This window comes from Aptenodytes forsteri, unplaced genomic scaffold, assembly GCF_000699145.1.
Source record: "Aptenodytes forsteri isolate BGI_AS27 unplaced genomic scaffold, ASM69914v1 Scaffold138, whole genome shotgun sequence".
NCBI lineage: Eukaryota > Metazoa > Chordata > Aves > Sphenisciformes > Spheniscidae > Aptenodytes > Aptenodytes forsteri.
In genome coordinates this window covers 761,062-785,891 of record NW_008794014.1, presented here as the reverse complement: position 1 = coordinate 785,891, position 24,830 = coordinate 761,062, and positions in this window count along the sequence as shown.

The following is a 24,830-nucleotide window of genomic DNA, read 5'->3' as shown; positions in this document are numbered from 1 at the left end:
GCCTAGGGAAGACCTTATCACCATGTTCCAGTATTTAAAGGGTGGCTGCAAAGAAGATGGAGAATCCCTTTTTACAAGGAGCCACATGGAAAAGACGAGGGGTAATGGGTACAAGTTAATCCTGGGGAGATTCCGATTGGACACAAGACAAAAATTTTTCACAATGAGAACAGTCAGCCATTGGAATAATCTCCCCAGGGAAGTGGTGGATTCCCCAACACTGGACACTTAAGATTCAGCTGGACAGGGTGCTGGGCCATCTTGTCTAGACTGTGCTTTTGCCAAGAAAGATTGGACCAGATGATCCTTGAGGTCCCTTCCAACCTGGTATTCTATGACTCTATAATTCTATGAGGTTGCAGTGGGGGCAGGTGCTATGGTAATTGCTGGCTTCCAACTACTAAAGAAACATTTCTCTATTGTTGTAAGCACAAGATGATCTCAACATGGTGTCTCATCCTATAGAATATGTTGACTTAGACTACCTTTTCTCTTACCTTCAAAACAGGTATGGAAAGGGAATTGGAAGACTTCAACAAAGTCCTTTTCTTAAATAATGTTTGAGTTTTTGCCTTTTATGCTCCATCTCTTTACATCATTTGGAAGTAAAAAATGCCAGCAGCTCATCTGGCCTGTTGTTCTGCTGCAAGAGTCTAGAACTACTTCACTGGAATGATACAAAGAATTAATTTCATCCTGTGCATTCGTGGCATTATTTTCATCCCTCTCCCTGTTCTCTGTGCATTGCTGCTCTAGAACTGTGAGCTGTCAGGGGTCAAGATTGCTATTTATATTTTTTTTTTACATTTGGGAGAGCTCTTTACACCCTCCCACATCTCCCAGCTTTTCTGGCCATCCAGAATAAAACATGTTGAAATGCTTAAGAACTTTTATGAGCCAATTCTGGGCAGGTAATAGCTACAATGGTTTCCCATAAGATCAATCCATTAGCAGTTTTGAATGTGCTATTGTGGAGATCCTCAAGTACAAAAAGAACTTCAGGGTGTCCTTTATTGTCACAGGGCCTTCCTTCTGTTGTGTGCTCTTCCAATAAAGTTGCCGGACCCCTCTAACAAGACAGCTGTGGTCATCCTTTTTCTTTAAATCATTTGAAATCAATCTTTTGCTGAACAAAAGAATAACTTGGAAATAACAACTCACTTTTTTTTTTTAACAAGAAAAATACTATCAATTTGCTCTGTGACAAAACATAATTCAGTTGTATCTCCATTTTGCAGGAAATCTTGCTGCCCCTCCACCCATCTTATACCAACTCCGAGAACTTTCCTTCAAGGAAACAATGTTCTGCAGAGGCTACAAGAGAGTCTGCTGGTCATTCCTCTAGCTAAAGAGTTATGTTATGTTCAGCATCTTACATGTTTTTCATGATATTCCCCCGTCTCTGGAGTGTGGAGCTGGTCCTCCCAAGATGAACCCTGGTGCCACAATATCTTACAGCTTTGACAATTGAATGATCATCACACTGCTGAGTTGAACTCAGTCTTTGGATCCTATCTTCCTCAACGCCAACTTAATTTCAGGTCAGCCCTCTCATCTCTCTATCCAGCCTCAACAGTATCAACTCCCTGGCCTTTCCTTTCGCTTTTGGGAAGTATGGTTTCATGAGGAAAAAGTTGAGACTGACAGCAGAGAAATAATTAGCTGGACCACAGCCAGGGTTTGTGGGCAAGAAAAAAGATTGCGTCCAAAGCTATTACACAGACTGTGATGCTCTAATGCTAGCTTTTACTGCTACATCTCCTACCACTGTCTGAATATCTCAGCAACATATCCATAAGGTCTCCAGACTTCCATCATTAAGGTCATTTTACATATTAACTCTCTGGACAAACCGTGACTGCTAAAGCAAGGAGATCATAGACTTTGCAAACAAACTTCTTGGACTCACCCATTATTGATAGGAAACACAAGAGAATTACAAATCTACAGAAGAACACCAACATGTCAACTTTCTGCCACATCTAAAACTCTCTGGCCTTCTGTCATTTTCATTGTCCTTTTTCTCTCTGTTCAACCTTCCCCTTTTTAGGATGGTATCTTTATTTGACTAAAGATTATGCCTATTTTTAAATATCAGTTTATAACTATTTTTCCATTATTTTATCATTCTGCTAGAGTTCTTCTATTTCATTACAGTGCCCTACTACTATGAGGATCATCAGTCGTTGATGGCCTTTTCATTTCAGACCAGACATAAAGCTCAGTTTTCACAGAAGAGTCTATTTTATCTTATTATGGCCTTTGCAGTACACTAGGAACTACATAATCAGGGTGATAGCGCATTTTTCATTCATAAATTCAAGACTGAAGATGCAGAGCAAATAACACAGTAATTTTCCTTTTTCTGTGTGTACTGTAGGTCAACATGTACTACAGACAAAAGATAAAGTAGCAAAGAATTCCTTCAGACTTCAGCTAGGCACGTTGCTACAGCTGAGTAAGGAGTGCATTGATATTGCAAAAGGTAAACAAGCATAACAAAAATGTCCTAATGGGCTAGCTCTTCCAAATGCTTAGTGGAAGCCTGCATTGCTTTGGACTGTTACCATTTATTTGGCTAAGGCACCATCCCCTGAAATTTGGACAAGGATGCTCTTGTCGAACCACTGGAATTACTCACTTCGGAGTTGAGTAATGTTACACAGTATTCTTTTGGGGCCATTTATTCCAAAAGAAAAGGACCAAAAATATCTCCCTATTTCCTGCTCCTCATTAAAATCATTGACGGAGAATTACTGGTCTTGGCCCACAACAATCTGTATGAGGCCAGTATTAAAACCTGGAGGAGGGAAGAACCACCAGTAATAACTCTGCTTTTCCCATACAAAGCACGCTACACCAATAATCATTAACAGAGAGAGTGGGAGGGGAAATATGCATTATAAAGCATATCCTTTACTATGACACTGTCAAGGCTACTTCTGTACTGATTTTTACTCCTTGTCACCCTTTGGAATATCAACAGGGTTGCATCAATAGCAATTCTATGCAAAAATGTAGCTTCATGCTTGATTTTTGCTACCTGAGGGTATAATGGACTTTACTTAAATGTGTGAGCTTTCATACACTGCCAAAAGTAAACCAGTTAAGTATATAAATATGTCCCAACTCTTTCCTTCTTCCTTTTGCATTTTTGAATGTAGTCTTTTTAAAGAGTTACAGACAGATCTCTGCTAAGACCATAGTAACTGCTTAAGGCATTACATTTTTTGTGATAAGAGGGGTAGGACTCACCTCCCTGAACTTTCTACTTCAGTATCCACAGTGTGGATGTTTCCCTAAACTCCCTTTGAAATCTGTGGGGAGAAATAGGAGCTATGAGAATGGCTATTCAGCTGGCTAATTCTAGGTATCTAATTTAACCTGAGATAAATCAAAGCCTGAAAGTGTCCTTTTCTTGCCACTGACTACAGTGGGATTTTACAGGGACCAGTTTAGATGTAAACATCTATGTTTGGCCAGATGGAACCCATCTGCCTCTCTTTATTTATGTGTACTGTCCAGAAGGCATCTAATTTCAAATGTTAAGCAACTAACAATAGTAACAAATTCTTTACAGAGACTATAGCAGCAACAGGCTTTTGCTTGGACACAGTGATGTGTACTGTCCCTGGTCACAAGTCTCTACACACACACAAAAAAAAAATCAAGCCTGTATGAGTTCCTGGAAAGTTAAACAAGGTTTTCCTCTTTGAATTTTCATTGATAAATGAGAACTTTGAAAGAAATCAAAATGCTTTATATTTTTTTTTCACCTACATAACACCATTTAGCACATTTTTAATGGTTCAAAAAAAAAGTTACAACTGCTCTGGCAATGAACTCCATGTCATGTGCTATTCAGGAGAAAAGAGAGGATGATCACATTAGCACACAAGCTCCAAAAGCAGTCTGTGCAGGCTGAGCAGAGTTATCCCCGTTTTTAGGACAGTATGATTTTGTTAGCAAGATCAGGGATGTAACCACAGCCCCAGCTCCATGCTTACACTATGCAGCCAGCACTGCACCTGTGACTCTCAAATCTCATAAACTGCCCATATCTATCTTGACTTACTTGCCTGATTCATGAATTCTTTCGAAATCTTTCTGAGACAATTTAAGTCTTTCAACATCAAAATAGCTACTCTTCATTGGACTGAGCCACAGTGCAACTTCTCTGGCAAAACTGCTCTAACAATGAGGTTTTGTTCTGAGTGTCTTTGAGAGGTATTTATTACTTGAGGCCATACAGTCTTTTACAGGCCAGCATACGCTCTCATTGTTTTATGTGAAGAAAAAAGATTGCGCAATGCTGGGTTAGTGTAAGCTCCCTGGAAGCAAATAGAGAACTATTGTGTAATAACAGATGTTATTGTATAGCATTTTTCAACATTTACTATAGACCAGCAAATAAGGGCAGACTCTGAATGGAGACCACTGCATTAACATGCCTACAAGTCAAGGCTGTGCTTTCTTCAAGTGCTTCTTAATAAAAAGAAAAATTATATCAAATTTCTAACATGGACAACTCTGATAAAGCCACTAAATGGTAATCTAAAATATTGGCAGCCACTGAGTGGCATAAATGGGGGTAATACATAGCTGCTAATAATTTCTGAAAGTTTTAGATTAAATGAAAATAGTTTTCATTCCTTTGGCTGGCTGTGGCACTGGAATGCGGTAGAGTTGCCTCAGGGATAGCTGTGAAGGATAACATTCCCAGGACAAGGACACAGTGTCACTCATGAAGTGAAATGGCCCATACTCTGACAGCAGATGCAGGAGGATATTTGAAAGTAGGTAATATGTTTTTTAAAAAAATAAACACCCAGATTTTTTCCCCCCATTTACTGAACACTGGATTCAGATGCCTACTCAGTTAAACTAGCTTTACAACAAGCTACAAGGAAAACCATGAGCGCTACCGCTCAACTTGCATTGAGACACAGGATGAACCTGTCTTCTGAGAACCGCGCTGCGTCCTTGGAACACATAGTGATGAAGGGAGGGTTGTTTAAATAAACCAAGACACAGTCTCAACCCTCGTACTCTTATTAGTAACCCACACATCCTTTCCTTGTCCTGTTTCCACCTGCATGAACTCAAATCTTACGACATTTTTCAAAGCACCGAAAAAGAGCACAGTGTGAGCTTAAATTTCATATGTCTAAAGCAGAAATCCCCACAAAACATGCCTAGTCCTGGCTTATTTTTACTTTCTACAGAAATCAGCTTGGCACTATCTATTTACTGTGAAACAGCAGTCATAGCTGAGCTGGATTTTTTTTCTGGACACAGCATTTGCCCATATTGAATATTTTTAAGCCTGTAGCTTCCGGTAGCACACCAATAACTCTAAATGTACTAATTTACCCTGCTTCTCAGCTTAAAATTAATCTGCTTCTGTCATGAATTTATTTACGGTTATATCAGATAACTCTAACTTGCATTTCATTCTGTTCTGTAATGTTTTTTCCCATAACCAATATATATCAGGCAGAATCAAAACAAGTTTGACAACTGTCAATATAAATTAGGATCTTCTAGTTTCCACTCCCTCCTCCTCTGTAGTTTTGATATAAATCTATCCTGTTTCACTCAAAATATGTACAGAACAGTATTCCAAACATCATCTTCTTGGTTGGTTATTTCAGACACATTATCTTCCTCTTTTAAACCTTCAAGTTATGGGCTTTCAGGTCCTGCTCCTGCTTTAGTTCTTTGTCTTTCCACACCAGCAAAATGTCACCTGCCACCTCCACCTCATGACAATCAATTGAGGGGGCTGAAAGCCTGTAACCAACGTGGTTACCCACCCACTGTGGCCCATGCTCTGACATCAGCTGATGTGAAAGCAAAGCTGCCAGTAGTGCTCTTTCCCCCAAACACTGCTCTTTCTGTCCCAAATGATCGCCACCTAGACCATCTGTTAGTCCAATTTTACCAAAATCAGCTTGAGGCTTTATTCTTGCTATCCCCGTGTGGAAGGAGCATCCACAGAGCCATATCAGGATCTTCTTGAAACTTCTTCTCTACCATAACACCTTCAAACAACATGATAATGGTTGGCCTAACAGCCAAAAATTATTATTTTCATTCTGTCAATAACAAACTCACTGCTTTCTGTGTTTGATATATTCCTCTACAGCCTCTAATACTATACTCAAGTTTCAAACTCTTCAGGTATGGGACTATCTTTCATTACATGTTTGTACAGCACTTGACACTGTTACTGACTGCCAGCCATGGGTAGCAGTTCAAGCAGAGCTTGAACAAGATCATCCAAGGAAAAAGAATATCATGTTACTCCTACACTTACATATGCTCTGTGGGACAGTTTCTCATTTCAGCCACAACAGTGTAAATCTGGAATAATTCCACTGGAAAACTGTTCTGCACCAGAACATGGTGTATTGTATCTACTGTTTGCTGTTAAACATGGGGGATGACTTTTCCATTTATACATCATTTCTTTCAGCTTTAGCATTATTTCAGGCTTTGCCTGCTAGGCTAGCTATGATTCAAATGGCACCAAAATAAATATCTTCCTCCTGCCTCTCTGCCTTTTTTTTCTTATTCAACAGAGGAGAAGATGTGCTAATTAAGTCCCTTCTTTATTAAAGACAGATGCACATTTTCAGCAGTTTACTAGAAGTGTCATTTCTAAAAAAAATATGGGAAACTGCAAAAAAATCATCACTTCAAATATGCCTGCAGGAAGCAGGGATACTTCTTATCTGCTATTCAGAAGTACTTCCATAATACTAGCAGGCAATTGCTATTGGGTTTAACCTACCCCCAGACATATCCTATCCCCATAGGGCCCCATCTCAGTTTTACTTACATTCATCCCATGTCTAGGTGCATTCTTTCAAAACTGCCAGCAAATGTTGACAAGGGCTTGTGGCTAGCAGGAGTAGACGCTGGTGGCCCATGGGAGCATGAAGCACTCAGGAGGGCTGGCTTTCAGAGCATGTGTAGCAGAAAGGAGAAGAGTGGATGCGGGTCACAATGATGTCTCACCTGGCAGGGACCTGGGCAGAAAGGGCAAGGGAGGGGGCTGAGAGCAGTGCAGAGGCATCTGACAGGGAGCTGGGAGGATCTGCGGTAGATGTGTTGCTTTGGAGCAGGAAGGGTCACTGGGGATTTGGGATGAGAAGGGGAAAGTGGTGGGTTTAGAGGCAGAGACACACAGAAACCTGCTCCCTTCTCTGTTCTTATTCCACAAGTTTTGTCTTTGCTAGTAGGAAACTCCTACTGCTAGCTAACATTACTAGTCAAGTAATGTCATCAGGCGGTGATAGTACTCAGTCCTGACCGCAGCTTGAGCTGAGGATTTTCAGAGCAGTATGTTGTGTTACAGAAAAATGCATGTGAAGTGTTAGGAGTCTTCAGGTTGTTCTGAGACTCTGAGAAGTCAGGTGCCAAAGGAGTTAATGTTGACTGAAAACCATAAAGTTCCCTATAGTGCGCTTTATTTAATAAACTCAATTTGTCAACCCTGACAAAAGAAAGAATAATAATCAGGAATAAGGGATAATGTCACTGATTTTTTGAAGTTAATTTACTTCCAGACAGACAAATGTCTCCTAAAATGTCACCAATTAACTTAGATAACAAAACTAGTACCTTTTTTTCAGATTTCAAGGTATTCTGTCCAGTGGCCATGAGAGAGAGAGGAGTGTCATCCCACAAAGAAAGGCACTTTGGTAATCCTATTTGTTTATTTCTGGTAACATCCATTTGGCAAGTCAGTAAAAAGAAAAAAACAACCAACCACAGTAATTCTTCTAAAAAAGAAGAGTAAATGATGTTTCACAGAAAACAACAAAATAATGACAACAGTTTCAATGTCTAATTAGAAATCGTAACTGTTTTGATGATATTCTAACTGAGAGAGATTTTCAGAGGCAGAGAAAGCCCCAAGGCTGCCAACAAAGCACTAGAAAGTGACTTCTGAAACCTTTAGGGATGTATTGGCACATGAATACGTTTGTGAATGTGTCTTGAATTTCCTGGTGCCAGTTATCTTCTCTGATCTGTGCAACTTTCAGTATACAAACCACACTATGAAAGCATTTTATACGTCCTATGTAACTATAAAAGTTAAAGTTTAAACTGTGTCCTCTCCAAAAAGCATGTGGAAACCTACAAAGTTGGACAAAGTATTGGCTATGGCCAAAAGTTAGAAAGAAGCTCCTAAGATCTATAAATAAGCAAAACCTGACAGATTAGCTGAGAGGAGTAAATGCAAGTCTTTGCTGACTCAAATATTCACTCCTGCTACTAAATAGTGCTTTTATAAAGAAGCAATAAACTATATCCACTAACTGTCAATGTCTCTATTCTTGACTCCATGTTATGAAGATCACTATCTAGGAATAAACTTCCTCTAAGATAAAACAACAAGACTGCGAGCTTTGGAGACAATAGCAAGATTGTCCCCCTAGCTGAAGACACTAATCCTTAAGCATTTTAAAGAATATAGTGTATTCTTCAGATTGTACCTAACACAATTACACTTTGTTAAAAATTGGCTCCAGGTAATATGGGGGATGGAGGGATAGGTACAGTTCTAGCTTTTTTTCTTTTCTTTCAATAGACCACACGGCCGCATTTTGCGCTTGGATTATGTTTGATTGTCTTCCCCAAAGCTACATGTATGTACATTAAGGGATATTTTTCCATATGGTTTTTAGGAAGCTTGGTACAGTTAAATATATTTTCATTAAATTAGTGACTCTGATGTAGTTAGCTGACATTAGATTATTCCAGTTTACGCAAATGAATTAAGACAATATAAATCTAAGCTATATATCAAGAATATAAAAAGAAAAAAAATCATGTTAGAATAACTACTTTTGCCAGTAATGCAGCTGGCAATACAGCTGTGACTTTGCAGAAAATAACTTTTATCTCCAGTCTTCTTATGTAGAGCAACAATTAAGTAAAATAGAACCATATGGTATTAGAGATGGGAAGTTTTTCTTTGAAATATTTTTACTTAAAAAAAAAAGAAAGAATATGAAAGTGTGTCTTTATACACTGGTTCCAAGAGCAACAATTAAGTAAAATAGAACCATATGGTATTACTGATGGGAAGGGTTTCTTTGAAATATTTTTACTTAAAAAAAAAAAAAAAGAATATGAAAGTGTGTCTTTATACGCACTGGTTCCACTAGATCAATGTCAAAAAGTGAAGGGGACAATACAGCAGTCTGAGACTGATAAAACATAATTGGCTCTGCTCTGCCTGTGGCACGTGCAGAACTTATGCTGTTGCGTAGTTTGAGCTACTTACATAATGCGACATGTCTAACTGCTTCCAGCTCCAGCTTTGTCACATACACTGGTGCTTCCTGCTTGCGAGCTACCCTCTGTACAGCACACTGGGCACATCTATCTACTCCACAGCCACAAAGTCAGGCTGGGCTGCAGCTCTGCTGATGCTAAACTGCTCATGGAAAGCAAGTGTGGATGCTCTGGAGAGAGTGGCCTGCAGCTTTTGGAGGGCAGGGTGCATTCAGCCTATCTGAGCCGCTCTGTGAAACCTGGAAGATGCATGTGCTCTAGGTCAGGTGCTGATGATCACTGTCATGCAAAAACTTTCAGCTCTTCAGGTATCTGCACACCATGGGTAGCACCCCCTGTGTTGCCTAAACACAGTTCTTCAAATAAGTTGGACTCCACCTTCACTGCATGACAGTCAAAACCTGCATGACATCCGTATGATGCATCTGTACCGTAGATGCATGGTACAGAACAGCAGGTGACATCTCACATCCACACAGCACGGACGTACCTGTCACATTAGAAAGATGGCATGGTGGAGTGTAATTTGTATGAGGCACATCTAATCCCATGGTGAAGTAAACATCTTCAGCATACCCAGTAACCAAATTCAGTGGTGAATATGAAGGGTGTTCTATACTGGTAAACTCTCACAAAAAGTGTTTTGCTCTAAGGGTAGCAGAAAGCAGAAGGCAGGTGTGACTGAAAACAGTAGCTGTCAGTATGAAGAAATTTTCTAAATTTTCTAATTTCTAAACTTTCTAATTTATAATTCTCATATTAGCAAAAATTTCAAAAAAGAACTCTCTTTTCTCCATTTTTATCAAAGCAATGGTTACCTCTGCAATGGCAATTTGCAATGTAACATATATCAATTAATTCAGCATTAGAGGACACTGATATTAGCAAATTTTGAGGGCTTGTTCATATGTGCAAGTGAGTTTGATATAGGTCCTGTACAGATATTAGCTTTCCAGGAGCAAGAGGAGTTTGTGTTGCAGCGAGAGTGTTTTGGCACAAGGTGCGATTCATCCGTTTCTGCCCTCCGAAATGGTGTAACAAAAATCAGTGTGAAGAACAAGTAAGTGAAATAACTCTCCTTGCAGCCGTCCATGTTGTGAAGTCTCTACAAAGCTGGCTGGCGGGCTATAAGTATTTGCTCGCGTAATGGGTCTGTCAGATTTGAGAATATCATGTGGGTCTGAGACAATCATTGAAGGGCTTTGGTTCTTGTCAACTTGTGACTTACACAACCCTGTTCCCATATGTTTTGCATTATTTGAAAGAAAGCTGGATCCATTTTACTTCAGATGAATTCTAAAAAAGATAAACATGTATAAATCTGAGAAAGAAAAATAATTTGGTATTTTGTCTTGCAAGACTGGCCTCCTGGGATGGGGAGAAAGGCATCTCCCCCAACAGGAGCAGTGCTGGCGTGGGCTAAAGATTATACTCTAAATGCCACCATGGTACGTAAAATTGTGGTGATGCAAACTTACCCTCTCAGTCCAGCCTGGGAGTTAGGTTTTGTCTCATTTTCAGTTATGAGAAAACTCCTGGATCGGCTCTTATTTTCTCTCTTCTCTGTGTCTCAGCCTTGTCAAGGCCCATATAAGTTTTCAGCATATGGAAATATTCCCTCTTTCACCCTGACCAAAGCTTCATGGCAAATCAGGAAGCGTGTAGGCCTCTTCAGAGCACAGAAAGCCAGCTTTCTGTAAAATATCCACTCTGATTTTAAATTAATGCAAAAAAACGTGTTTGCAGTGTTCTGTGAGGAAAATCTAACCGCCAAAGTGCGTCAGAATTTAAAATTGCACTGGGATATTTGTGGGTTTTTTTCTTTTCCAGAAGGGCTCTATAGCCAAGGAAACCAATAACATTTTGCTGGAATAAGTTTGTTTGTTTTGAACTGGGCTGACTCAAACAGTAAACTTCACAACTTTGTTTTTTCTTAATTGTGTTGCACATGTTTTGCCAAATGTTCTTGCTGATAATCAAAGCAGCGGTCACCCCCCGGAGGCTGCTGGGAGACGGGTTTCAGTTGCAGCTCTGTAGATGCTCAACCAAAGTGTTTGGTTAAACATAAGAGAGCAAATCTGAAGCTGAAATCTTTGCCTATCAGAAGCAGGTGCCACTTGATTTCAAACAGTCTGCTCCCAAACTCCAATCCTTGCATGGCTGGGGCCCTGCAATGAGGCGATGTGGTGCAGATGAGGTCAATGAGAGCTATGCTTACAGGATAGAAATGCAGGCATTTACCATCTTATTTGAAAAGATGGCTGAAACCTTTCTAGCTGCAATTGGACAGTTTCTTTTTTGTTTGCTGGGAAGAGGCTGGGGAGAGATCTTGCTAGTTTGCTTTTAGTTTTACAATGAAAATTATTTCAGTATAGCTTGCTCAAACCGTAAAGGTGGGATTATTACCTGGGAACTCTTAGCTATAGTGGGTCAAAAAAGAAAATTGCAACAGGAAAAAAAATGGATTCTGGTTCCAAGAAACACCTGAATATTTCACTGCTTGTTTCACCCTGAATTCAGCATGAAAAGTTAAAATATTGAAATTGTTCTCCAAGGGAAAGGCTCCAACTAATTGTGAGTCACTAATTGATCAATAATATGTTTTGATATACTTTTTTGAAAAATACATTGACATCTCTGAATCTCAATGCTTCTGTTTGGTTTATTGAACAGAGAGGTATGCCTGGTATTCAAAATCAGTTCCACGTTAACTGTATTGCTCCCATAACCTTATTGATCTATGCAAGCTTCATTACTTAAAAAAAAATCTCTGTTTTTTCCACATGGATCAGACTTCTTGGCCACAGTATGTTTCCTGCAATGTATTATCAGCTTTATCAAAGTGAGACCTTAAACATTTCATTTTAAATCTGAAGGTTTTGTGTCAAGCCAACAAACTAGTAATGCCAAAACGCAAGAAAGTCTGGGTTGGACTGACCTGAAGCAAAATTTTGAGCTTCGGTTTTCCCAATGGAAAATAATTTTTTTTCAGTAACATTGACATTTACTTATGTAAAAGTGAACAGTACACTGACAAAAATGGCTCATAAGCTCTCATCTAAACCGTGTGTATGAACTACCCAGGCACTAGATTTAGTGTGTTAGACTGGTTATTTCCCTCTGGATATTTGGGGGGGGAGGTATATAGATATATGTATTCATACTCATTTATAACATACGTATATAGCAGTTCTTGTGATGCTTTTTCTAGTTATTTAAGGTTAAATCACATCGGAGATAAAAAGGCCATGTGTGTCCTTCTAAGAGTACGGGTGAATAAAACCAAGATTTTCTCATTATTCTGAAACGAGAAACTCCACCAAAATTTTGTTGAATAATTTATCATGCTGACATTACCATTTCTGAAATGTTGTATTTTCATTAGAGACTTTTAAAACAAGTTTTTATCTCTCTCTTGGTAGCAAAAGACACTCCGAAACTAGTGAATGTATGTTAGAAAATGTTTACTTGAACTTTCTAAAACAAACTGTTCATCTTGGGTGTAACAGAAATGCTCTCTACTGTTCCCATGTCACTCTCCAGCAACTGGCCAACCTCAACACCTACTTACAAAGATGAACTATACCATTGCAAGCTCCTTGGCTACTCTACCATTGTATTTCAGTCGATAAATTTGCATTTAGCGCTTAATTTGTTCAGTATGCCTTACTAATTTGGCAATATTTATTTTGGCATGTAAAATAGAAGGCAGCTGCTTTAAATGTCCTGCTAAATTCTTTGTTTTGTTTTGAGAGGTTTCTTTTTTTCTTTTTCTTTTTTTTTTCACCCTTTTCTTTTTCCTTCATGAAAGGATCTACGATATAAAAAAGCTCCAGTGTCGTGGACAGGGCTGAGTTTCCTGTTTATGAGTCACCATAAATATGAAAGGTGCTGGTTGACATTTCTCAGCTGAGGGATTCGACACAACTCTGTGTTGAGAGCAAATCCCCAAGCAGGGTGGTCTTGCATTGACTTGTCGACCTTGTACATTGTTGAACGGAATCACTTTTAAAGAACAGTAGTTAAAGGAAAAGTCAGCTTCTCTAGCAGCTCTTCTTACTGTTACTCTATTTAGAAAAGTGTGTTATTGTATCTTTGCTGTGTAGGAGTGATTGTTGAATCATGTTTTTTAAAGAGAGAGCAATTAGCAGCATACACTTGGATTTATTCCTCATTTGCAGAGCCCTTAATTTCCCTCATTTCCTAGTGTTTTTATGTTCCTTCTCAAAACTCAAGTAGCCAAAGCATTGTGTAACTGTTGCTAATGGACAACCAAGGTAAACACAAGTGAAATTTTTAGTGTATTTTGTGCTCACATCTGTCTGGTGTGTCTCTCAGCCACACCAGTTCTTTCATTACATGGATTTCTTTAGACAATTAATTACAGGTGCAAAAATGAAAATTTAGATATGGTTAATGTCTGCTGAAAACATGGAAGCTAGATAGAGGAGGTGTATATAAAGTGTATACATGGAGGTTTGTGCTAAGATATGACTGAGTCATAAATAAGTGTAAGTAAATGAATGCGTCACTGGTAAGAGCGTCACTCAACCTGCCGGCTCTCCAGGCTGTGTAAGATACAAATTACCTGTGAGTGAGTTTTCTATCTAAACCCTAGTGTTCTTGGTTTTAGCCTTAAATAGCCCTGGGGCAGTCCCCTTTGTGGCAGCATGATGCTGCAATACATCAGTAATGAAATCAGCAGCAGGTATAAAACATACAAGAATATATACGGGAGGACACAAATTATGAGATATTTCCAGTAAGCTCTGAGCAATACACTGTTTCTTGTGTATTTTATTTAACACACGCATGAAAGGGAATGTTTCATGTCCGTGCCCACGGCAGTAAGAAAAAGATACTTACAGGACTTCAACATTCCTTGGTTTTATTCTACATGTTCAAGAAAAAAAAATGTATTTTTTTTCCATAATACTTTAAAGGTATGCACCTCTCAATAATAATATAGACTGGAGAATGGAAAATTAAGAAGGTGGAATAAGAAGGAGGAAGAGGTGGAAAGAAGTATTTGTGTAAAAGAAGATGACAGAGGAGATCAGACAGACAGGAGTGTGCAGTAAGCTAGATTGGAGTAATGACTGGCAATGGCTAGCAACAGTCATAGCTAACTTTTCTAGGTTCTGAAGCTCTGAGCAATACACTGTTTCTTGTGTATTTTATTTAACACACGCATGAAAGGGAATGTTTCATGTCCGTGCCCACGGCAGTAAGAAAAAGATACTTACAGGACTTCAACATTCCTTGGTTTTATTCTACATGTTCAAGAAAAAAAAATGTATTTTTGGTCCATAATACTTTAAAGGTATGCACCTCTCAATAATAATATAGACTGGAGAATGGAAAATTAAGAAGGTGGAATAAGAAGGAGGAAGAGGTGGAAACAAGTATTTGTGTAAAAGAAGATGACAGAGGAGATCAGACAGACAGGAGTGTGCAGTAAGCTAGATTGGAGTAATGACTGGCAATGGCTAGCAACAGTCATAGCTAACTTTTCTAGGTTCTGAAGTCTAACTTTATTGCCCTCTTTAAAATTTAATGATGGTAAAATACACATAGATAAAAAATGCATAACTACTGTCTGTCAGTAAAGGTGCAAGTTTTCTGCATTTAATTACTAGTAGTATTGGAAGAGCTACTTTTTATTTTCCTTTTCCTCTTTTTTTTTCCTAGATTATGTCAGCTAGCATATGCAGGTGATATTCCACAGAACCAAGGCTCTGCTTCTCACTTAGCCAATGTCTGGCTGAATAGCTCAAGCACCAAAATATTATAAACTTCCTCCTGATCTTACCTTTCTTACTTGCACTTGTACTTTAGATAAACATGGTAAATTTACATTGCTGAGTAAGAAATAAGAAAAAAAATCTAAAACTGTTTTGGGTGTTCATTTGATATGTATAACTTTTGTAAGTAAATGCATTAAGAACATGGAAATAGCGTGATACTACGCATGAAATCCTCACTGCTATCATAAATCCATTCTAGTGGGTGATACATGAACGGTCATCCAAACAGATTACAAACTATAAGCATTCATAGGACAGTTTTCTTGCAAGTGAAGTTATCTTTCTGGATAAATGTTCACAGAGTTGGGACACATGATTTGAATGTTTTCTGGAGTGGGAGGAAGGAGAGAAAGTACATTATTTCGTTCCCTTTTTTGTTTTCTTGTGTTCCCTAATAAGTCAGTTCTCCTATTCACTGTTACATATGTTTGTTTATACCGCCCTAAATTAAATTATTTTAAAAATACTACATCAAGAATTCAGCAACATCAAGGATTCATTCCTCCTCTCATGTAATTGAAAATAAATACTCAGTGAAATGGTGCCAGGGTCAAATAGCTTGACTGCCAACATCTGCCCATGTCAAGACAAAACATCCCAGGATACTTTCACATTTTGAAAGAGGTAATCTGTTTTTCTTTCCCAGCTTTGGCCCAAGTCTTTCTTTGATTTCTAAGGCCTGAGTAAGTGGGTAATAGTTTTACACAAACCCCTGCTATATATTCACAGCAAAGGAGAAAACATGCTATTCAAACAACAAAAGACTTCCAAAAGGACATAGTTGACCCCACTCTATTTTGGGGATCTAAACTGCTGCTCACATTCTTGCTCTGCACCATGAGATGCAGTATACATACTATAGTGTAACTATATAAGAGGAAAAAAGTTGAAATGCAGTTTGCGTGGAAGCCCCTTGGTTTATGTAGGCTTATTATGCTGCAAAATGTATATTTTATTTCTCATATTAGTTATTCTAGCTTTCATATATTCTCTGATTATGTCCTTCTAGCTAAACATATAGTAAGAGATATTTTAAAGGGAAATCATAATTAAATATTGCCGGCTTGTAATCTGAATCTAGCATTCTTTGGTTTCAAATATCTGCTATCTAAATTTAAGGAGAAATCATAATTAAATATTGCCGGCTTGTAATCTGAATCTAGCATTCTTTGGTTTCAAATCTGCTATCTATTTTGTTCACCAGTCATTTTTTTCCTTATAATTAAACACTATATTAAATAATTCCAGGTAGGAGAAAAGTCAGATTCCAATCAACTCTGAAATATCCTGTCAATAAAAATAATTTCATATAATTTATTTGTATTCTATGTTTTATTGGCCAAATTGTGACTCTTGTCAAATAAGAGTAAAATTTCTCTTAACTGTGGAGTATTTCCTAGTTCAAGTTTTTTACAATTGTTATCAACTGCTGAATTGAGCAGAAATGTAACAGGGATAGGATCCTGCAAATATTTCAGATAAATTATTCAGAGTAGTTTCTGATAGCACAATTCTAAAGAAATAGAAAATACATTTCTTTTGATGGTCTGACAATGATAACATGTAGCTCTGAATCCCTGCATGCTCTATTGATATGACCCATAAAAGGCCCATGGTTCCATCTCTTGTTTGTATTCTTCATTTTATTATCATTCTCTCTCTAAGGTCAGCAGTACTGGTCTCACAGAGACCATTAGCATGCTTTTGCTTATTTAATTCACTAACTGCTGAAGTGTATGCTGCTTTTAGTGGCACTCATACAACTCCAAGCACTGAAAGGTTTGGTTTCATGTACTTGAACTCAAGTGACACAAATATTTCAGTGGTGAATCAATACTGGGAAAGGATGGTCAGTAAGGTAGGGAGTGTTTATAGAAGATGTTTCATCACTACTAGTAAAACATGTCTTATTGTTAGTTCAGGAGGTGCTGGTATTTAGCTCTTTGAAGGAGGCTTCTGACAAGCCAACAACTTTCAGCCTGCTAGTAAAATAAAATTTTAAAAATCGCACAAGGTTAGAAATGTAGCTTTTTGCAAAATATCTGTGGATTAACCATTTAGGAATTCTAGTTTCCATAAAAAAGAGATTTCTACTGTTCCCTCATCATAAGTGACATTGACTATATGGAAACATTGATCATAAAGTACATTTGACTATTTCAGTTGACCTGATTATAAATTAATATTTGATCTTTCCCTACAAAAGCCATGTTGTAACATTTTTAGGAGCACCTGGAAGTTGACAGTTGTCTCACATGCTAATCCTAACTGGAACAGGAACAGCATTCCTGTTCACCTGCTCCAAAAACAGGCTCCTAACGCTACATTAAAAACTGAAATGCCAGCAGCTGTTAAGGCAGTTCTGATTCAGAAACGGCATTTGAGGGAATTTATCCTGCTCTACAATAGCCATTTCCCTACCATATAAAAAATCCATTTAAATAATTCCATACCAAAGACAATTATCTGCTTTTTGCAACACTTCTTCAACATAAGATGACCTCTTTTATTTACTGAGAGTAGATAGATAAAAAGAAGGAAAACAATGCTATAAAATGTTTCTGTACTTTAGTGTTGTACCTGGATTGAATGAATTAGGCTGAGAGGCAAATGAAAAGCTATTTTTGGTTTCCTGTTAACACCACGAGTGCTTCTGAGGAACTGAAGCCCTTGGAGCACACTTGTGGCTAATCTTGGGTAATATAGCTGGCAGAGGGACCAAAAGAAGATTACAGTTATAAAAACACAAGGAGGCCTTTGCCAAGAAATGCAAACAAAAAGGAAATATTTTAAGAAAATAAACAAAGCTACTGAGTAAAACATACACAGAGAGGAAAGAGGAACAAAAGAACATTTGAGTCTTGATGTCTTAACATTTTGTGGCAACATATGTGATAGTCCAGCCAGAGTGTGTGAAAGAACGTTACAGCTGTGTAAGCTATGAGATATCCACACACGCCTTGAGATCAGCAAGCCATCAGGAAAGCCCACCTAGTTTGCCAGCTTTGCAGGTCTTCTCTGATTCTACTAAAAATAATAAGTTCCATCCAGGCCCGTCCATGTGATTGCACAAGCTACACAGCGAGTCAAGGGGCTGTTTGCAAAGGCTGCTTTAAATAGAAACCCCTATTCCTTTTCCAAGGTGCAATGGTTTATAGCAATTTCCTGAGGCTATAAAACATGTATTTTAAAAGAAGACAGTCTTCTTCTGTTCCACCTAGCCTGTGCTACTCTAGTCTTACTGTGGCTATCTGCCAAGGACCAGCAAGTGGCTATTGGAAACAGAAGGCTATCACAAATATTCAGTCAATTGTACGGCAGGCCACGGCAGGTGGATAGTGTTATATAGTGCACTAAGGGAAGAACGAGATCAGCAAATATTATGGCCAAAAAGAAATACACTCGAGTGAGAATCCTCACATGCCAAATTCTCCATTCATCCCCATGGTTATGACTTCCAGGCCATGGCTATACCATCAGAGAACTTGATCTGGAGCCCAATCTCAGATTGTACACGTTGCTTAGACACTGCTTTATGCTGTGGCATCTATTTAGAGCAAGCCATCTGCTCCCCTCTCCCAAACTCACTCCAGCTCTGGCCCTGCAGACACAACTGCCTCCAGCTCGTTGTCTCAGCCTTCATTAGCATAGGCTTGACCTCAGCTGCCCAAGGAACTGTACAGCATCCACATCACTGTGGCGCAAACTCAAAGTTTGCACTTTTTCTCTAGAAACTTATAAAAAGGCACCTGCTTTTAAAGCTGAATTAAGCTAGTTGAAGATCCAGGATCAGTATCTTAATCTTTCATTTCTCCAGGCTATATGCTGTAGGATGTCAAGACAGGATAGAAGATTGAATGAAAACAGACTGTGGAATTAAAAGACAAAATATTCCTGTAGCTGCTGTTTGCTTTAATTGTATGAGTATAAGGAATATCATAGAAGCTTCTTCTTAGTGTTTTACAAGAAGGTTTGCATTTTTTTTTCTATTTGTCTTTTTTGCAGTAATTTGTGAAGAGATTCCATTATATTTTACACAATTTCAGCTGACTTTTTTTCAAAGTAACTCAAATATGGTTTAAGTTCCTACTTGCTCTAGACTTTAGAGTTCTGAAAAATTATCTGCTGTCACTATCTTGTACAAAATATCTTATTGTTCTGATGTAGCAGAGGTCCTCCAGAGTTATCAAAAGAACTTTGCTGAGGAAGTGCATTATCAAAATCTTTGTAGTACAGCCAAAGAAAATGAGACAAAGAGAAGAAAAGCAACTTTTTGTATATTCATATCCTATCCTTTATTCTTGCACTCTTTCTAAACTACATTGGACCAGGCTGCCCAGGGAAGTGGTGGAGTCCCCATCCCTGGAGGTATTTAAAAGACGAGTAGATGAGGCGCTTAGGGACATGGTTTAGTGGGCATGGTGGTGTTGGGTTGACGGTTGGACTCGATGATCTTAGAGGTCTTTTCCAACCTCAATGATTCTATGATTCTATGATTCTATAAATGAAGTTTTGTGACATAAATGTAGGAGAAAATTGGTGTCTGGAGAGGAGCTGTTAATATATGAGTAGATCAGCCCTAGTGTGTTTTTAGCTTTAAGTGAACGTGCCCTTAATAGTCCATTTTTTAAAATTGCACAGACTGAATATCAAATTTTAAATACACAATACTCAAAACAAACCTGGCAAATAGCTAGAAGAACTGAGAATACAGAAGGGTGTGAAAGATCTGGGACTCAGGAGACCTGTTTCTCTGTCACGCATTTCTCATATGACAGTCACAGACATCTTTAGCTATGTTCATTTAGTTTGAATTTTTTTCACAAAAACTTTCATTTTAGTCTAGATTTATAATAAATTTACTATTATGCAAAGTTGAAGTATGCAATATTTCTTCACTGCCAGAGAGTGGAAGGTTAAGGCTGGATTTTCTGTTTTACTAGAGACTTCCCATTGAGGAATTATTTTGCTCATGATGGTTTTTTTCCTGAAAATGAGGTGTCCTGGTTTCGGTTGGGATGAAGTTAATTTTCTTCCACTGTGTTGTGCCCAGTTGCTGACTGAGGTTAAACCACGACATGAGGGTAACAAAACTCCTCTTCCTCACAAGGAGAATAAAAATATTGAAACACTGTGAAACACTAAACTTAGATGACAATGAGAAGCTTAAAAAATTCATATTTCAGTTTAATTTCTTCTTGTTTGTCATTACTTTGAATGTATGGGGGGTTTTACCTTATGCAAGAGTGAGATTCAGCTGCCTAAACACAAGCAACTAGTAGCACTTAAGATGTCCAAGCTCTTTGTAGATATCCAACATATGTGACATATGCCAAGGCTGGCAGATACGTTGCAGAGCTTTTAAAGTATTTGTACCCTTCTGGAGTGACAGCCTTGCAGGTTATCACAGGGCATCTCAAATGGTGTCAGATGCAATCCCACTCTCCACAAGCGATAACAGGCCCTTAAGCACCTAACTCGTCTATAGACTCTTACATGGCGGCATCTTAGCCTCAAACTGAATCTTGCCCTGGGTAACTTTTTGAGCCCTGTGAAACTACTCCTATTACTGACAACAGGGTCCGTATGCTTAAGCATATGAAGGCCTGGAGTTTTAAAACTTTAGCCTGCAGGAGAAAGGATGGTCATATCTATCCACATACACATGTACAAAATTTACACAAACTGACCTTGCTCTGAAGTTGGTGTTGTAATAAAAAAGTAGTCAGTATGTTGGAAAAGAGGTTGAATTAATGCAACAGGTATTAATTCATAAGTCCATATATTTTACAACCAAGAGGAACACTTATTAACATCTACTGTAGTGATTTTGGATTAATTTTTGCTGTTGATGTGTGCAGCTACAGCAAAACTACAAAGGTCTACAAACATCAGTAGGTGTATTTCAAATTTCACTAATGGCTGAGGACAAATATTTTACATGTGGTCCTTAAGACTTGCTGATATAATTTCATTTAGCATTGTGCACAACACAGGCCCAAAAATTCAGTTCTTTTCCAGTACATAATTTCTATTTTAGACACAGTACATCTTTTGAACAGACAATTCTTAATTTAACAAATTTCAAATGGTAGGACAATCCCTCACATCTTTATGCAAATTGTACCAGTTTAATGACTCTCACTGTCAAAAATGTGTGTTAAATTTCTAGTGGGAACTTGTTAAGTTCAGCATACAAAATGCTCAATAAGTTGTTCCTTATTAGAAATCAGAGTCTTTGCAAACACTTCACACTCGTAGCCCTCACTTTTCTCTACTTAATTGTTTCAGCTTCTTCAGTGTCATTAAAAAACATGTTTTCCAAACCTTGAATGTTTCTGACCTTACTTTTACAGACTCTTTCCAGTTTGCTGACAAGCCTTTAAACTGCAGGCAGTAGGAACTTGATTCATTTGCTTGTTTCTAGTATTCCTATAGAAGCTTTACCTATCACACCTGGCCTCCAGCTGCAGTTCCAGAAGGAAAGAAGTCTCCTTTAGATCTGGGGCTACATCTGCTACTCCTGTATGGACATCTCGGATGCAGTAGGCATTAGTGGCTCAAAAGGCATGAGGTGCCTTTTTATAGGCAACTGACCCAAGCCCAAGAAATATTAAAAGCTTTGCAAATACTACTTGCAAAATTAGCATAATATGCCACATCTGTATTATGTGTGTCATATGTCTGAAAACAGCACTTGCTTCCCATCTGTAGCTGAACAAGGGCTAGACTGGCTACCTGTAATGACCAAAAGGTTCTGCTTCTGTAAGTACCTTCTGAAATAGACTCCCTTTTTTTACAGCTAGGATTCTCTTTCCGTTGTTTCGATAGCTCAACTTATTTCAATAGGAAATTATCTAAGACTCTTACTTGGAAGATAAAAGGTCTATCGCTACTGTTTACTTACTTTTCTGCTAATATTTGTGGCACCCAAAGCTTTCATTGCCAACAAATACAGGTTTTTTTCTCAGTTGCTTCTATCTTGCTTCATTTCAGGATGACTATTTCTTGCCCTGTCCTAAGTGGACAAGGAGAACAAATTATTGCCCAATTCTTTGCAGCATAATTGTACATATTTGAACATTGTTATCATGTATCCCTTCAGTCTTCTCTTCTCTAGACTAAACAAACCCTCTTCTCTCAATCTCTCCTCAGAGGCCATATTTTCTAGACCTCTGATCTCTGTGTTGGACACTCTCTAATGGCTAAATGTTCTTCCTGATGTGTGGGTTCCCAAAACTCATGAAAGCTTTAGAAAAGGCTTAACAGTGTTGAGTAAAGGGATTACAAGTCTTACACTGAACTTATCTTATGTGTACTCTTTATATATGATGCTTGTGTTTTTTCAGAAGGCTATGACATCATGTTCCCAGCATCTCCTACTGGAGATGGCCAAAAAGAGACTGTAAAAGTATTTTAAGATGGAGTAAAATGCTAGCTGAGAATTTTTATTAGTGTTTGGCACTAGTATGCAGTTGAATCATGTACCAGACCATGAGCACTTCTCCTAGAATTGGAGTTATATTTTCATGACATTGTCAAAATATTATCATCTTCAAGAAAAAAATAAAAAGCAGAAGCAGTAACAGGGTTCAGTAAGACTGAAAAAGTATTTTACATCACAACTATAATTATTCTAAGTGAAATGTCCTAAATATCAAATAAACAATTTTGTATGTTTTTTCCTGAAAGTAATTTAACAAAAAAATTTCCCCATGCCAGAGATAAGTATATTTGCATATCTCATATTGAATGTCAACAGGATTTTTGTTTTAATATAGTACTAAAACCTTGCATGTGGAAAAAAAATGTTATTTTTATATGATATTAATTTAAGAAACACTCTGCCTCTGAACACATTTAGGTGATTGCAATAACTTTCATCTTGAATGAAATTAAGAAATAAATTTACTTCTCAAATATCTTTTTTTTTTTTCTAAAAAAAGGAAATTGGCACATGAAGAAAGGGAAATTTCCTGTGGAATGAAAGGTGACTCATTCATTTACTCTATATGTGTTCAGTTGTTATTTAGACCATTGTGCAGAACTGAAATATAGCAACATTTCTACTGATGTGTGTTGTAAACTTTTCTCTCTGACACGTATAGTACATCATTCTTTATTCTTATTTAACTGCAGATTACTTTAACCTTAATCTGTTCACATAGAATAAATACAATAGAATTTGACTCAGTACATCTTTCCACAACTCTTTTAATGTGAAATGGCAAACTTAGCCCAGCACCCCTCATCCTTGTCCTTCAGACACTGATACGTATGGCTAACTATGTCTATATGAGTGGTCCCACTAACTTCAGACAGGACTTTCAGACACTCTGAAGTCACTTAACTCAATCCTTCCTGTCACTGGGAAACATTATGGATCTGACAGGAAGGACCAAGGGCTCAACCTGCTACGTACTGAACACTTTCTGGTCAAGCAGAAAATAGAGGAAGGTTGTGTTTCTTGCTGTGCCAGCTGAGTCTCAAACTCTCAGTCAGGGGTCACTGTTCTGGGTGTAGAAATTCCAGCACCCAGCAGTCTGTATTAAAGCACAAGAAAGCAACAAGAGTAACACAAGCATGTGTTTTGCTTTAGCTTTTAGACACTTAATGCAAACTGTGCCATTAATAAGCAATGATTTCTCATTTCTTAAAATCATAGCATTCATAAATGTGTTGCTTCCCCTGAATTTTTAGAAATCAAATTAGAAATGATGTTACAACTTGTCTGAGTTCAACAGCAGATGAACCTGAATTAAGGCATCTCTTAACACATTAAAGAGATGATTACAATAGCAGATAAGACACAGTCTCTGGAGCAGAAAAGGCATTGGACTTTTGAGGTTCTATCCACTTAATTATAAAGTAATTATACTTGCAAGTATGAATGGATTACAAACCACCATTCCTGTAAGTAAATTTAAACAGTACCCTTGATCTCTATCAGTAAGTCTTTTTCTGTTAACTAATAACACATTGCAGCCAAACTTTTCACTGCCATCTGTTCAAATGGAAACATGTGGTATTAGAGTTCTAATACTGTGCCCTTGGTAAAGATATACCTTAGAGATTTCTTTTGGAAAACTTCATAGTTAACAAACAATTTGCGGGCAGTTAATTTGCTCCCTTGCTGGGGTTTGCATTCCCACGTGTGAAATGTGCTATTCTGATGGTAATGTTAAATTAAATGAATGTACACAGGATCATATTTACATAATATGGATTGTATTTACTCTGTGGGAAACTTTACTGTCCTGCAAAAGATCATTATTGAACAGAACACACAGTATTTGAATTTATTTTTGTTGTTCTTGAGCTCTTCCTGTAGTATAAAGTAGTAGAACGAAACGTCCTCTTCTTGCACCAGTTCAAGCCTTATTACATCGTAGAAATGAAAAACACCTTCAATACATGCAAACACACATGGAGCCACACACACTCATCTTGCAGCACAAATTCTCAGGGGGCTTTGCTGATTGAAAAAGCATAATGTATTCACACTATAAACACATTTCCTTTTGTTTTTTCTTTTCCCTAACAATCGCAAAACAAACTATTTTGAGAACATCTTCAAAAAGTAATGCCAGATTGTGAGGCACGTATGGTGAACAGTGTGTTTCCTCATGCAGTAAAGTTCTTCTCCTGTAAGTATTGTCATCACAATTTTACTAATTATCTTAGGAGTTGAATACATAGAGCAGTACATAT